A 12309-nucleotide genomic window follows, 5' to 3' on the forward strand; every position below is an offset into this window, starting at 1 on the left:
TCTAGAAAAAGTGGTTGACGGTCTCATCAGCATTTTTCACAGCCTTGCGGAGTCCGAGAGAAGAAAGAGTTCAGGAAGAAGTAAGGGTTCAAGACCGATAACAAGCTGCCTGTGTCCTGGGTTTGGGTCCTAAAAGATTGTACCCTAGGAGTGAGAAAGAATTGGAAGAAACTGCTCTTTCACACTGCATCCCTGCTTCAAATCATCTGAGTGGCCCAGGAAATGTTGAACTGTGAAAATGAAATAATGTAATCTAGACTGTTAGGATCCTACAGGAACATGGCAAAAACAAATGAAAATTGTCTTTGGAGGAAAATGATGACTCCAGGCTTCAAATTACTTCTACAAATTTCAAAATACAATTCTTGGAACATTCCCCTTCACTTAAAAAAAGAAAAGGAATAAGTCACAATAGAGGTCAATACAAGCCTTTGACTGTGTGGATCACAACAAACTGTGCAAAATACTCAAAAGAGATAGGAATACCAGACCATCTTACCTGCCCTCTGAGAAATCTGTATGCAGGTCAAGAAGCAAAAGTTAGAACCAGACATGGAACAATGGGCTGGTTCCAAATAGGGAAAGGAGTACGTCAAGGCTGTATATTGTCACTCTGCTTATTTGATGTGTATGCAGAGTACTTCATGCGAAATGCTGGGCTGGATGACACACAAGCTGGAATCAAGATTGCCGGGAGAAATATCAATAACCTCAGATATGCAAATGACACCACCCTTATGGCAGAAAGAGAAAAGGAACTAAAGAGCCTCTTGATGAAGGTAAAAGAGGAGAGTGAAAAAGCTGACTTAAAACTCAACATTGAAAATAACAAAAATCATGGCATCCAGTTCCATCACTTAATGGCAAATAGATGGGGAAACATTGCAAACAGTGACAGATTTTATTTTCTTGGTCTCCAAAATCACTGCAGGTGGTGACTGTAGTCATGACACTTGCTCCTTGGTAGAAAAACGACGACAAACCTAGACAGTATATTAAAAAGCAGAGACATTACTTTGCCAACAAAGGTGCGTCTAGTCAAAACTATGGTTTTTCCACTGGTCATGTATGGATGTGAGAGTTGGACCATAAAGAAGGCTGAGCACCAAAGAATTAATGCTTTTGAACTGTGGTGTTGGAGAAGACCCTTGAGAGTCCCTTGGACTGCAAGGAGATTCAACCAGTCCATCCTAAAGGAGATCAGTCCTGGGTGTTCATTGGAAGGACTGATGCTGAAGCTGAAACTCCAATACTTTGGCCACCTCATGCGAAGAGCAAACAGAAGATGAGATGGTTGGATGGCATCACTGACTCAATGGACATGAGTTTGAGCAAGCTCTGGGAGATGGTGAAGGACAGGGAAGCCTGGTGTGCTGCAGTTCATGGGGTCACGAAGAGTTGGACATGAGCAACCATGACCACATGAAAGTGAACCAGCAGTAACGACAGAGAGCAGAAAACAGCCCCATAGCTCCAGACATTGCAATCATTATACACAGATTTTAAAATAACTCCTCTTAATATGGATTAGTAGCTAGGGAACAGGGTTGAATTTTTCTAGTTCCATTGACATAGAGCTAGAAAACAAACAAAAAAATATATCTTTAAAAAGAACAAAATGTAATTTCAGAAAAATATCTAAACTATAACTAAAATTAAGAACTCAGAGTTAGAGCTTACAGAAAATAGAAAAGTTTGAAAGGAAATTAGTCACTTGGATAAAAGGTCAGAAGAAAAATACCCAAAAGAAAGCAAAAAATTAAGATTTGGAAAACATAAAAGAGAGGATAAGAAACACAGGAATATAGTTACAAGTCCTAATATACATACGGTTTTGAACTTTCTAAGACAAATGAAAAACATCCATTTTCAAATTCAAAAATTCCGGAGAAAATCCAAGCTAGAAAAATAAAAAGAAATCTGAAGCTAAAAATAACACTGGAGGTGGTGATGGGCAAGGTCAGGGGTGGGGGTTCGGGGTGGGGAGAGAGAAGGAAAAATAAAAAGAAAAAAAATAGAAGCTGGCAGAAAATTACTTTCAGAAGAACAAGGACGTCTAAAGTTAATGGGATAATATTTTCAATGTTCTGAATCCTGTTTTGCAGCAAAAATATCCTTCTAAAATGAAGGTGAGTTAAATATATTTTCAAACAAGCAAAAACTGAAATAACTTATCATTAGCAGAAATGACCTAGAGAGAAAACTAATGGATATTCTGTAAGCAGAAGAAAACTTATTCCAGATACAAAGTTTAAGATGCAGAAAGAAATGAAAATAATAAATATATGGATTAATCAAAACAAATATGGACTGTAGGCTGTTATTTTTATCAAGTTTACACTGTAGGCAGAATTAAAATTGGATGATAGGAGAATAAACTGAACTAAACTGTTCTAATGTCCTTGCAGTGCCCAGAAAACTGGTAAAAGTACAAAGTAATGTTCAACTCTGATGAGTCAGGATTCATGCTGTGATCTCAGGAAGACCTGCAGAAACAATGGAAGAGTGCATGTCTTCCACACTGCCCAAAAAATGAGATAATTTTTGATCCAGTAAAGTTAAGAAAAGAGAGACAAGACAATATAGAATAAGTGAGAAAAATAGACATTGTATAGATTATAGAATTATATTCAAATATTCTGTTCAGTAGAAATATTGAATATTCTATTGTACATTATATTCAATAGAAAAAAATAATAGCACAAATAAAAGACAAAGCTTATAAGTATGATAAAATTGTCTATATGAAAAGGATCTGGTAAAATCCAACATTTTGTTATAATAAAAACTTTTAGCACATTAAAAGTAGAAGAGAACTTCCTTAGTTTGAAAAGAATATTATAAATTCCTAGAGCTAATATCATACTTAATGATATGGCTGGACATGTAGAAAATTAAAAGTCATCTACAAATTTATTAGAATGAATAATGGATTTATTAGATACAAGTTTAATACAAAAAAAATAATTGCAATTCCTTATACTAGCAGCTCAGGAAGAAAATATATATATACTAGGAAACCATATACTGGCAATATTTTATTAAAAAATAAAATTTTAACAAGATATTATAGACAATAGCATCAAAATAATTATTATGAATTAATCATTTAAAATAGTTTTTAAGACCCCTGAGCAAAAATTTAATTATACCTTGTTGAGAAAGGATAATAAAACTTAAATAGAGATACAGATTGTGTTTGTGAAATGGAAGACTCAATATTGCAAATATCTCAAATTGATACATAGATTCAATGCAAACTCAAAAACAAAACAATCCCAAGACATTGTTTCTGTGTGTGTACGCATGAGTGAAACTTAACAAGCAGATTTTGGAATTGCTTTGAAAGTGCAACAAGAATTTGGAAATACTTGTTCTACTGAATACAAAGACATAATAAAGTTGCTATGATTAAGACAGAGTGAAATTGTTGCACAGAAAGACAAACAGACCAATGCAATGGGATCAATATCCTGGAAACAGAAGCATGAATGCACGATTTATAATGAAATCTAAAAAGCAGAAAATAAGGACAGAGTTCAGTGAATATCTTGGGGAAAACTGGATATCCTCATTCAAAAAAACTTGACCTTGCCTTTACACCATCTAGAGTATCAATTTCTAGTGAATTTTAACCTAGGAGTGAACAAAAAAACAATGAATCACAATATCATCTGTGATCAAGAAAATACACATTAAAACCACAGGGCTTCCCTGGTGACTCAGTGGCAAAGACTCCACCTGCCAATGCAGGAGACACGGGTTTGATCTCTGGGTCAGGAAGACCCCCTGGAGAAGGAAATGGCAACCTACTGCAGTAGTCTTGCCTGGGAAATCCTATGGACAGAAGAGACTGGTGGGTTGCAAGCCAAGGGGGTGCAAAAGAGTCAGACACCACTTAGTGACTAAACATCACTGTTTAATTACCATTTCCCGCTTCTAGAATGGCTAAAATTAGAAAGCAAACAAGTTTAAAAGTTGGTGAGGAGCAAATGGAGGGCTCACATTGTTGAGTGGGGAGAATTGGGAGAACATATGGGCAGACGCTTTAATCTTCTTTACTAAAGTGAGGATATACCAACCCTATGACCCAGAAATCCCACTCATAAGCATATGTCTAACATAAATATCTATTGACAGTAAAAAGAATTCACACATTATAGCATATATGTGCAATAGATGGCTGTTAAGACTAAAAATGAACTCACATGCAACATGGATGAATTTCTCAGACATAATGTTGAACAAAAGATTAAAAATAGCTTACACAGTACAACTCCAGTTAAATCATGATTTTTAAAAAAGGGAAACTTAGCTGTAGTTTTTAAGAATGCATGAAAAGTGAAAGTGTTAGTTGCTTGTCATGTCTGACTCTTTGTGACCCCGTGAACTGTAGCCCACCAGGCTCCTCTGTCCAAGGAATTCTCCAGGGAAGAAAACTGGAGTGGGTTGCCATTGCCTTCTCTAGGGGATCTTCCTGACCCAGAGATTGAACCTGTGTCTCCTGGATTGCACGCAGATTCTTTACCATCTTAGCCATCAGGGATGCCTCATTATGTGTGGTGATTATTAATGTAAACAAAGCAAGGGAACGGCCATTTCCCAGGTCAGGACAGCAGTTATATTTAGGGAGTGAGAAAAGATTGTATTTGGCGTATGTATCTGGGTATTGGGGCAGCTGGCATTGCTCTGTTTCTTACCTAGATTGGTGGCTAAAGGGGGCTTATTTTTATAGTAATACAATAAACTGCACATTTATTACTTATACACTTATTTTGAGCAGACTTTGGGGTACAGTGAAGGACAGGGAAGCCTGGTGTCCTGCAATCCACGGAGTCACAAAGAGTCAGAGGTGACTGAGCAACTGAACACCACCACCAAAAACAACACTTATTCTCATGGGTTTTACAATTCTCAAAAAAATTTAAAAAAGGAAAAATCATGAAATAAAAATGTTTCATAGAAAATAAAAACGCTGTTTCAAAAAAAAAGAAAACCAAAACAAAACAACCCAGGGGGTAAAGTCTAGTATATTTCCTTGGAAAGACAAAGAAATAGAAAGATGAAGATAAATAGGACAGAGGATCAATCTTGAAGGTGTGTATTAAATGGTTAGTAGATTCAAAAAACAGAAAAGAGAGAAAGTAGATGGGAACACATTAGCAAAGAGACAGTAAAACATGTTTCTAGAATGGGAGGATATGGTTTTTTAAATCACAAGAGCCACTTCAAAATAGCCCATAGTAAAGCACATTACTGTGAAATTTCAGAGCACAAGAGGTGAAGAGAAGGTTATGAATTTCCTAGAAACAAATAAATACGATGGGCTTATGTAAAGGATCAGGGATTGGAATCCCGTTGTGCTTAATAACAGCAATGCTGGAAGCCTTCCAGTCTCTGGAACATTATTATCAACTTCTAGTTCGAGGATAACCATGTTGTCAATCAAGTGTGAGAGTAGAACACAGACTTTTAGACCTGTGCTATCTCTCAATTTGCTTCCTTGTATTCTTTCTCAGAAATTGACCTCCATGCTTCCTAAAATGAATTCGTACAAAAGGCTAAGTCATCTGATGCCGAAGAGAGAGGATTCAAGATGACAGAGGAGGGCAATTTCAGGAAGAGGCTGAAGTGGAGAGCCCGGTGACCATCAACGCTGAGAGACAGAAAGATCTGACGGGAGATGAGCAAAGGGTCCTGGGAGCGTGATGGAAAAGAAGCCAGGGTTTAGTAGATTTCCTAACTGGTGATTGGTGAATGTATTGAGGAATTCTACAGGTTTTAGAGCTTTGGCAAGATTTAACAATAGTATACATTTCAACCAAATGAAAAAACAAGTTAATTATTAACTCCCAGGAAAACCAAATAAATTCCAAACCAAACCAAGAAAAACAATCGTGAAAGAAAAATAACTAAAAATAATTAAAATGCATAATATTGTATGAAACTGTATTGAAAGATGGAAGGAGGGGATGAGAGTGTGTGGGTAAGAGAGGAAGGATTGTAGGGCTGGAAGGTCTAAATCTTATTATTAGGAAGTCAGGAGTAGGATAAGCATATTGCTATTAGTTAAGGAGTAGGATAAGTAAAAGAATAAAAATAAAAAACCCAAAACTTTCCATCGGAGTTCAGCTGTTAACTAAGCAAATAATTTATTTGTGAATTAGGGGTGTGGCTCAGTGGTCAGAATGTAAGTGCCATAGCTAGATGACTCAGGTCTAAATCTTGGCTCTGCAGTTACTAGTTATGTGATATTCACATGATATGGAAAACTCTTTGCCTCCACTGCCTCATCTGTAAAAACGGATAATAATTGCACTCAATCCATGAGGCAGTAGCAAGGTAGAAGAGTTATCATACAGAAATTTCTTAGGTCAGTAACTGGCATGTATCAAGTACTATGTAAACATTTGCTCTTGAAATTATATGCTATATTTTTACTATATGTAATTACAATATATACATATATACATATAATTATTTACTATATTTTTTTCTTACCTCATCCTAAAATGTATTTAAGGTGGCTTAAATGGTACATAAAACATCAACATAGTTTAAATTATAAGTCAGAACAAACTCAAAGAAAAAAATAACTTGTTCTAATTGATTCTGGATTTTTCCATATTTTCTAAAAGTTTTCATTAAATACGTTTTTTCTCTCTCATGGGCATTATTTTGATCAGGTATTTTACATTTCTAATTTAGATACATGGATGTAAGAGGAAGTAGATCCAAAGGGAACAAAAATATGAGCAAAGCCTCAAGGAGATTGTGGAAAAACAAAATCAGAAGAGCATCCAGGGTAAACACACACTGGGAATGATGGAAGAGTGGAGTTCCTGCAGAGACCTTTACAAACAGCATGAAGTGCTTGCCGAGGAATCCCATCCAGGGGTAACAGAGAAAGTGAAAGCTTTTGAGAAAACAGCTTGCATTATTCGAGGGATGTTTCAAAATATTAACCTGAGTTTTGTCCTCATTAATTTCACAACCAAGTGTATCAGAGTCATCATGCTGAGATCTAAGTAAACTTTTAGTAAAAGGAAACAGAAATATAAAATACAAAATGACTGTAAGGAAGTCGAATTCATTTCTTCATAGGACTGATCATGCATAAGAGGCTGGCGATCACTCAGTTTCAGAAACTTAGGTCTAAAAGACATATGTCCTTTGGGTAACTTATGCTGAACATCAAAGGGAAATATTTTAGGGCCTCAGAGCTCCAGACTTTCTTACATTTTCCATATCATTTCCTATGGCGCAAACACATTTAATAGAAAAAGAGAGAGCCAGTGTTGTGGAGAAGTGACATTGCTTTTTCACCCTTCCTTGAAATCAAGATTGAAGTAGCCTGAGAGGCATTTACTCTATAGGTTCGGGTGGCCTGGGACTCACTAGTCCACTTAAGACCGGGGCAGCTAGTTAAGTTCACAACTTTGCCAATAATTTCACACCCAGGAGTGGATAGCAACTCCCTGAAGACACAGATGTTTACCACCCTGAGGGGTGATCTGCTCTTTCTCTAATTTCCCAGGAGTAAATAAAGAGGTGATGGTGGCTGAACCCTTAGCAAAGAGCGCTTCCTCCTTTAAAAATTTTTTTTTCTATAAAACTTCTCCAGTAAGTCACAGAGTAACAGAAGGTTCAGAGACTTAATTAGATAGAGTAGAAAAAAACCATATTCCAGATCACTAATATGAAACCAATAGTATTTTAAATCTAGGAAACATAAAATAGAACAGAAGGGAAAATGGCATAAAGTCTAGTTACAATATCTATATTGCCAAACCTACAGCATAGGGGATATCTAAATATAAAACTAAATACATGTGCTTGTTGATTTAAAATAGAGGGAGATTAAAGGTAAATAAATAAGGTTGACAAAAAGACTATATCTCACCTTACAGGTGAATTTTAATTTGGGTATAAATAGTAGTAGTTGTAGAAACAGAGGAAAGTGAAAGTCACACAGTTGTGTCTGGCTCTTTGTGACCCCAGGGACTGTATCCCGCCTTGGAATTCTCCAGACAAGAACACTGGAGTGGGTAGCCGTTCCCTTCTCCAGGGGATCTTCCTGACCCAGGGATCAAATGCAGTTCCTGCATTGCAGGTGGATTCTTTACCATCTGAGCCACAAGGGAAGCCCAATAGGCAGAGGGCCCTGGTCCAAACCATTCTGTTAGCAATATTTCCTTGTTCTAGAGTGTCACCCCATAGCTTTCCTTTTGAGAGGAGAACAAACTTTTCTTCTGGAAATAGCCTGTATGTCTTTTTAAAAATAAAATTCATCAGTTGAATGCCTTAGCTGCAGTCTATGGTTCCTGAGCCAGAATCTCAAGGTGGATGAAAGTATTTTTACATTCTATTCATGCCAAAGGTGATCCATGGGGTTCTTTTCCAGCACTGTTCCAGGGTTGGCTGAGAACTACCTAATGACCGTATTCGATGCTAAGGCTCTAAAAGCCTGTTCTGTTTTTAGCCAGTACTTTTCTTCTAAATGACAAAATAACCAGCTTTTCTCTCTCAAATTTCATCTGGATATTTTTCAAAAGCAAATGAACTCTGTGGCAGGAGAGGAACCCGAACACGACAAGGTTCAGTGAAAGGGTTGTATCAGCCTAGTTGTTGTTAAAGTAAATTCAAGGTAAGATTTCTGGGGGAGAATAAAAACATTTCCTGTCATGCTAAAGCACTGTAAGTAGATATTACATTATACATTCTTGTTGCATCTTTGGGTGACACTTTAAAAGCAAAGAAATAAAGAAAAAGGAAGCTGTGTTAGTTATATATCTCAACTCAGCCTACCGCACAATAAAAGGCTGAATGTGGGGGAAAGTGCCTTGAGGTTGGAAACCTATTACTAATTCAGTAGCAAATACATTAGGAGGTGCTCAGAGCAGTGATCCCATCAGATAGTATCAAAGAGCTGCACATGGAGACAAGCCTCTTCATAATTCATGGGGCAATTCCACTGTCTTTCCGGGGAGGTTTCTTATCAATAGAAATGTGTCCTTGTGAGTGAATTGTTAGGAATACCAATTATGTGCTTGACTATTTAATTCTACAGATATTCTTAGTTGAGTCATGAAAGTATGTAGCTGATCGAAGTCGAATATCAGCATCTTCTTACAGTGTCATTCTTCAGTAGCTCCAGCCTTGTTAAATGTGGGTTAATATAAAGTAACATTTATCAGGAATTTCTTCTTTGATATTCAAAATAGCTTTAAGACCTCTTTCCTCCAAATCACTGAAGTGTCAATGCTCTAGCTCCCCCCTAAATTCTTCTAACTTTGATGCCACAAAAGTAACATTTATTTTTTTTTATTCAGTGTTTGATGTTCTCTTCTTCTTGACTTACAGTGAAAATAATTCCCAACTAACACTACTGATGAAAGCAAGTGAATTCACCTACAATCAGTTGTTTATATATTTTAAAATGTTGAAAAGAAAAAAAAAAACTCAGGGTTTAGATTGTGGTTTTTTTGTGCGTATATATATATTTAACAAGTCTGTGTTTTTTTAAAAATAATTTCCCATCTACCACTGAGTTACTGAGTTTTAAGTGTTCATTTATTGGAATTCATCCCAGTGCTGAATTCAGCATTTAAGTGCATAGTCTCATATAACATTAGTTCAGTTCATAACTGGACAGGGCAGAAAAAGCAAACTTTAAATAGAAAACAATGAAAAGCATAAATAATCTTAGAGATTTAAAAAAACTAAATATTGGATCTTCAACAAAATATGACATAAAGGAACTGATTCTTTTTCTCCACACTGGAATAATCCTGGAAAACCAAAAAGAGCTTTGAAATGAAGATGCTTAGGGGAAAGCACTCAGTCTTCCAAAAATTAATAGTGGGGAATATTTTACTGGAACATACCCCAATACTTTTGAGTGTATATTTTAGAATTCTTAAAATAGAATTCTTGAAAAAGACATCAAAATAATATGCAGTCACTGGAAAAATGAGGTCTCTAAGATTTATTTATACTTTGAGAACTGAAAATCAGGCATTAAATAGTCAGGGAGAAGTTTGGGCTATGACTTTTCTCTGTAAGTTCTTCCCTGGTGGCTCAGTAGTAAAGAATCTGCCTGCCGATGCAGGAGACGTGGATTCGATCCCTGGATGGGAAAGATTCCTTGGAAAAGGAAATGGCAACCCACTCCAGCATTCTTGCCTGGGAAATCCCATGGACAGTGGAGCCTGGCAGGCTACAGTCCACCGGGTCACAAAGAATCTGATAAGACTTAGGACTAAACAACACTTCTCTGGGGGCCCCTGGTGGTGTGACCTAGAAATGGTCAGAACAAAGGGGATTTAGGGGAGAGAGAATTTCCCAAGTGGATGGAAACTAGCAGTGCCTCCTTATCTACCAAAAATGCTAAAGGAGTCAATATTCTGGTGTTATACAAGAGGGCAGATTTCAGCACCCATGAAGAAACAGCAGTTTTAGGAAGGGATTCCCACTGGTAGACACTGAATGTGGTAAGCTGTCCAAATCCAAGAAGCAATAGGAAAACCTGATCCGGATCAGAAGGGTGATTAATCTGAAGATGGAGCCGCAAAGGTAAAGCAGAGCCTAGGTTAGCATGCTTTAGTGAGAGGACCAGCGATTCAAGACCTAGATTTGGGATATATTCAATTTTAGGATAAAGGAAGGTGGGAGGAGAGTACATTATGTGAAATGCCAGGCTGGATGAAATACAAGCTGGAATCAAGATTGCTGGGAGAAATATCAATAACCTCAGATATGCAGATGACACCATCCTTATGGTAGAAAGTGAAGAGGAACTGAAGAGCCTCTTGGTGAAAGTGAAAGAGGAGAGTGAAAAAGTTGGCTTAAAACTCAGCATCCAAAAAACTAAGATAATGGGATCCGGTCCCATCACTTCATGGCAAATAGATGGGGAAACAGTGGAAACCATGACTGACTTTATTTTCTTGGCTTCCAAATCACTGCAGATGGTGACTGCGGTCATGAAATTAAAAGACACTTGGCTCCTTGGAAGAAAAGCTATGACAAACCTAGACAGCATATTAAAAAGCAGAGACATTACTTTGCCAACAAAGCTCTGTGTACTCCAAGCTATGGTTTTTCCAGTAGTCATGTATGGATGTGAGAGTTGGATTATGAAGAAAGTTGAATGCCAAAGAATTGATGCTTTTGAACTGTGGTGTTGGAGAAGACTCTTGAGAGTCCCTTGGACTAGGCGATTCAACCAGTCCATCCTAAAGGAAATCAGTCCTGAATATTCATTGGAAGGATTGATGCTGAAGCTGAAACTCCAATACTTTGGTCACATGATACAAAGAGCTGACTCATTGGAAAAGACCCTGATGCTGGGAAAGATTGAAGGCAGGACGAGAAGGGGATGGCAGAGGATGAGATGGTTGGATGGCATCACCAGCTCGATGGACATGATTCTGAGGAAGCTCTGGGAGTTGGTGATGGACAGGGAAGCGTGGCGTGCTACAGTCCATGGGGTCGCAAAAAGCTGGACATGACTGAGCGACTGAACAGAATCGAAGGTGGGAGTACCTAGTGCTAGAGACAGGCTTCTCCATAGCTTTTAATTCAATGCGCATTTAATTCTCAGCATTGAGATTTATTTAGAAAGTTATATTCTTGATATTGGGTACAGAGAATTTCTAAGGGTTTATGGTAATCACTGAAGTTATTTAGGCTTAAAAATAACACAGCATTTCACAGACTCCCACTGCATGAGCACTGTGTAGTAAATAATTTAACATTGTTCAGCCAGGCAGGTTTTTTTTTTAATTAAAATATAGTTGATTTACAATATTATATAAGTTTCAGGTGTTGAACATAGTGATTTACAATTTCAAAACGTTATGCTCCATTTATAGGCATTAGAGGATATTCACTATACTTCCAGTGCTATAGCTTATTTATTTTATACATGTTTGTATAAAATAGCTTGTATAAATAGTTTGTATAAAATAGTTTGCACCTCTTAATCCCCTGCCCTTGTCTTCCCCCTTCCCCCTTCCCTCTCCCCAGTAGTGAACCACTAGTTTGTTCTCTATTACCTGTGAGTGTATTTCTTTCTTGCTATGTTCACTAGTTTGTTTTACTTTTTAGAGTCCACATATGATATCACAATACAAGTGTAATCATATTGTATTTGTCTTTCTCTGCCTGACTTATTTCACTAAACATGATACCATCCAAGACCATCCATGCTGTTGCAAATGGCAAAATTTCATTCTTTTTTATCAGTCAGGCAGTTTTTTTCTTTCTACTCTACTACATCTAAAGCTGAGCAGCAATTTCTTCTCA

Source organism: Cervus canadensis, chromosome 3 (assembly GCF_019320065.1).
Source record: "Cervus canadensis isolate Bull #8, Minnesota chromosome 3, ASM1932006v1, whole genome shotgun sequence".
Classification (NCBI taxonomy): Eukaryota; Metazoa; Chordata; class Mammalia; order Artiodactyla; family Cervidae; genus Cervus; species Cervus canadensis.